We start from the raw sequence: 5,000 nt of genomic DNA, 5'->3' as shown, positions 1-5,000 counted from the left end.
GAAACGGAGAGCCATGGAGGAACTAAAATTGAATTGTCAACATGAATGTTCTGCCATTTCAGCAGAATTGAAAGAACTCGGAGTTGAATTTCATGATTCAGAGAAAGAGCAAGTTGATTCTCAGATTAATCAAGTAGAGGCTAGTTGGACAAACTAAAGACAAAAGATAATTGGCTTGAAAATGTGAATTAGAATATAATTGTTTTAAGCTATGTTTCTCGAACTCTTCATGTCATCGGGTGTGTGTTGGATCCTTCAGTAGTATATTTTTGGAGGATCCAACACAAGTGCAATAGTACTTTTGGAGAGTCCCGACAATTTTGATTTTAAGCTAAGTAATGTATGTAAATATTTTTGTTATCTTCTCAACTTGCTTTTTGGTGGCTAGTCTAAACGGAACTTTGTAATTTTAGTGGTACATGATAATGTAAATATTTTAAACGTGAAGGTATGGTTGTGTTGGATTTCTATCTATTGTTTTTTCCTCCCGACTTAAATATTCTCCTCAAACATTCTTTCTACCTCACTATGGTTGTGTACACTCTATCTTCTCAAGACCTCATTATGTTCAGATACACTGGACATATTGTTGTTCAACTAAAATATTCTTTATACACCTTTTTCTTTTTGACATTTATTATGCAAGGACTTGAAATAATGCACAGGATTGAAGAAAAAAGAGTAACAAAAATTTCAATAACTCTCTATCTTAATAGACTTGAATTTACTTATTCAGATTTTCTTATATATTTGTTGCTAGAAGGATAATTATATAAGTCCCTTCTCCAAAATGGAAGAACCTGGATCAGTATCTCAATTTTAAATCGAACATGAGTGATCTAAGTGCATAATCAATTTCTAAAATTTAATCTGTTGTAGCAAGTTACTTATCAAAGTCACTCTCCAGACACATGTCGAAAGAAAAAAATGAAAGTTCTTAATTCTTGTTGAGCAGAAAACACTAAGCAATTATCATCCCGTTTTAATCTAATATATACTTGAGAAAATCATTTGTCACAGTGTATGCCGTGAAATGAGGAAATTCAAGCTCAGATGCAAAGCTTTTAATAAGCTCGCAATCCAAACTACAAAATGTTTAATCCAGTCCCTGAGTATTTAAAAGTCTAGCAGTTTTCAGAATATACTTAGGGGTGAGTATCACATAGACAGCAACCCCCAAGGGTTTTACTCGTTATTCAGTATACAAATATGTTCGCTACATGCTTTGTTTTTTTACTGGTAAGAATGGGTTCCAACATCTTTTCGGCAGAATAAAATTTGTGTGGACCAAATTAAAATTTGCAGGAAGGTTTATCACAATCTCGTCATCATCTTACACTGAAGCATACAAAATTATAACTCAAATATCTTAAATAAAGGGTGTATGGTATTCAATTTCAAGGAAGTGTCTCAAAATATTGTTACTCTTCCTCTAAATGTAAGAGATGCCTACCGCTTTCCCAACAAAAACAAGTGCAAGATCCTGATGGTATCCACCTTTGCATGAGCACTAATGAAGATCAACGACAATTTGGTTTCCTTCAAAGAATGAATCTAGAGAAAAAGTCTATGAAGGCAAGAACTAATAGAATATAGAGACAGGAAGTACCAGCAAGTCTGACCAATCACCTTCAGCAATAGCAGACTTGACTAAATCCTTCTGTGTAAGGGTTCTATAATTTACAGCTTCACTTGAGGCAACTCTGTAACATAAGAAATAGAAAAATCAAACAATAGAAATTTACGCATAGATCTCTTGCCAATAATCACCATAAATGTGTGGCAGATGCAGATCAGGTAAGTTGCAATTTGGTGCAGAATACTATTAGAAAACAAATGTCCCATCCCACATAAACATAGAATACAAAAGAAAGGTCATATATGGGACATCTACCTATTGTCACCTGTCACTCATTAACTAAGTTGTAGGGCTCACCAGTTATCACAGATAAGTTTTTAAGGACCTAAATGATGTTTCTAGATGGCTGACTTAGTTGTGGACCTTTTCAATTATAACCCAGCTAGAGACATTGAAAGCATGCTAATTCTAGCGAGCATCTCTTAATTCCTAAACGAAGATATTATCTGTAGGTCTCTTATTTCCTCATAAAATTAATACTACGTCAAAACGTTCTTAAACAGGCTATAGCGTATACAATCTATCCTAACTAAGAAGTCATTGTGGATGAAAAATAAATTTAGCGCGTCCTATTTAAGTGAATGAGGAAATAGAAACTTACACAAACTGCTAAAATTTTTTATCATGGTTAAGGTTCAACCAACAAAAATTGTATGAGATTCCATTGCTTTTTTGGCACATGGAATAGTGGGCTCATCTATCTATTTTATAGCTAAAGTAATACTAACAAGAGATTAAATATACTTAAAGAGTAATTGACACTGTTCCCATGTAGAATAATAAGTTGAGTTTGGAGACCAGTTACAGTGACAATAATTTTAAAATAATTATCGAAGTTAATAATATAAGCTCAAGATAATAAACTATCCCAAAAAAATTCCAGATCAGTAATAGGACAAAGCACTATAGTCCTGATTATATGAAAGATGTCGTTTTTCAAAAGCATACTACAGAATTGCCTAAACGAAATCATGTAGATATAGTTGGTGATAAACTTGATCCTATTTTTTGTATTAATTTGTGTAGAAGTTGAATCTTGTCTTCCAAGAACAATCGCGATCGAAGAATAGACAAGCTTAACATGCCCTTTTCCAAATTTCATATTTCATGTATGAAACTAGTTTGGTATTAAGCTTTGGAATATGCTTTCTACTTTCTACTATTTACTATTACACCACGATCCATATGTGACTTAAATAATACTCCCTCTACTTCATTTTCTGTGATTTTATCTAACATGAGTTTCAAGACAGAAAGAATGAATTCTGAAGCGTGTAATCTAACGGGTTTTTAGCATATGAAGAGTCAGACAAAAGCAGATCGATAGGAAGAGACCTAGAACTTGCTAGTCCTAACAAACTAAAGTACTCCCGCCGTTTTTGTTTTACTTTCTCTTTTAGCACACTCTACACATCTTTAATTTGAGACTGCAATTCAAAGAAACAAATTACAGAAAAAAATGGTGAACTAAAGCCGAAAGAAATTGATTACTGAAAAGCATGCTTCTTGGAGAAATTTTCTCATACACTTAGACATAAAAGAATACAGTAAACTTTCTGTCGAGTAAATCGATCCTGTCAATAAAAAACAAAAATATACTGCATGAAATCAACTCAGAAAGATGGTTGAAACAATTACCTGAAATCAATTGAAGAAGCAGAGACAAATCGCAACAATAAATTGAACAAGAAAGACAATGAGAATGTGAAGAAGCGGAATAATCGAGAGATATGGATGAGAGATTGGCACTATGTATTCTCAATTCTCATACCTACACGTACAACAACTGAAGGCACGATTGAGCACGTAGCAAATTTACTTGAAATGACAAAACTACCCCTTAGGGAAGCTGGCAGGACAACCACAAGGTACAACAGCCTTGACAACGCCTTTATCAACTTATTCCATGTATGAAACTTGTTTGGTATTAAGCTTTGGGAATCTGCTTCCTACTATTTACTATTACACCATGATTCATATGTGACTTAAACATTACTCCCTCTACTCCATTTTCTGTGATTTTCTTTAACAGGAGTTTAAAGAAAGAATCGTGTAGTCTAAACCAACTAACAGATATTAGTGTGGATTAATAGGTTTTTAGTATATGAAGAGTCAGACAAAAGCATATCAATGGAAAGAGTCCTAAAACCTTGCTATTCCTAACAAACTAAAGTACTTCCGCCGTTTTTGTTTTACTTTCTCTTCTAGTACACTCTACACATCTTTAATTTGAGACTACCATATTTAAAAAAAAAATTATAGAAAAAATGATGAACTAAAGACGAAAGAAATTAATTACCGGAAAGCATGTTTTTAGATGAATTTTCTCATACATTTAGACATCAAAGCAGACAATACACTTTCTGTGGAGTAAATCGATACTGACAATCAAAAACAAAAATATACAATGTAAAATCAACTCAGAAAGATGGTTGAAATAATTATCTAAAATCAGTCGTAGAAGCAGAGACAAATCGTAGCAATAGATTGAGTAAGAACAACGAGGAGTGTGAAAAAGTGGAACAATCGAGAGAGATGGATGAGAGCTTGGCACCGCGTGTTCTCAATGCTTATACCTACACGTACAACAATTGAAGGCGCGATTGAACACGTAGCAAATTCACGTGAAATGACAAAACTACCCTTTGGGCAAGCTGGCATGATAACCGCAAGGTGTCTACTTTACGACACTTATATATAAAAAAAAACTAATAATGAAACAAAGTATTGTTGGAGTATTCTTGACACGACAATTACTTTTGTCTGATACTTATACGGAGTACATTATTAGTGCATCTTTAATTTGTGGTAGATGACTTTTTCTAATTTTGATGTAAACTCTATCAAAGTTTCTCATGATTTTCTATTATAATTAAAAAAATATTGAAAATATTCCTATCAAAAAATACTTTTTATATTTTACTGATACTTTTTGAGGAAAGTTTTTAACTTATAGAAATTAAAGATGAGATTCTTTTTCTAATACAATAATATTCATAATATATTCATTAACGAGTCTTTATTTAAAGGGATATTATTCTCTCAATAATTTTTGTAGTGTTTAATAATAAGTTTTTACATTAAAACAAATTGACCAAACATGTAAATATTATTCACTCTTTTGGTATACTTCTCTTTATTTTTGTTTATCGTTGTTAAAATTTACAACTAACAACTTTCGCATCTTTTATATAACTTTTTTTATTTCGATCCCAACAAACCCCTGATTTTCTCTATGCTTGAAGAGTCTGGAGAAAATTGAAGGAAAAGTGTTTTTTAAGTCTTGAATGTGGTATTGGTGACATTGACCAACATAAAGGGTCAAATATTATTAATAAACTTGATTAAATTAATTATCGAC

This window comes from Capsicum annuum, chromosome 4 (assembly GCF_002878395.1).
Source record: "Capsicum annuum cultivar UCD-10X-F1 chromosome 4, UCD10Xv1.1, whole genome shotgun sequence".
NCBI lineage: Eukaryota > Viridiplantae > Streptophyta > Magnoliopsida > Solanales > Solanaceae > Capsicum > Capsicum annuum.
Note: the sequence above shows the minus strand (reverse complement) of the source record.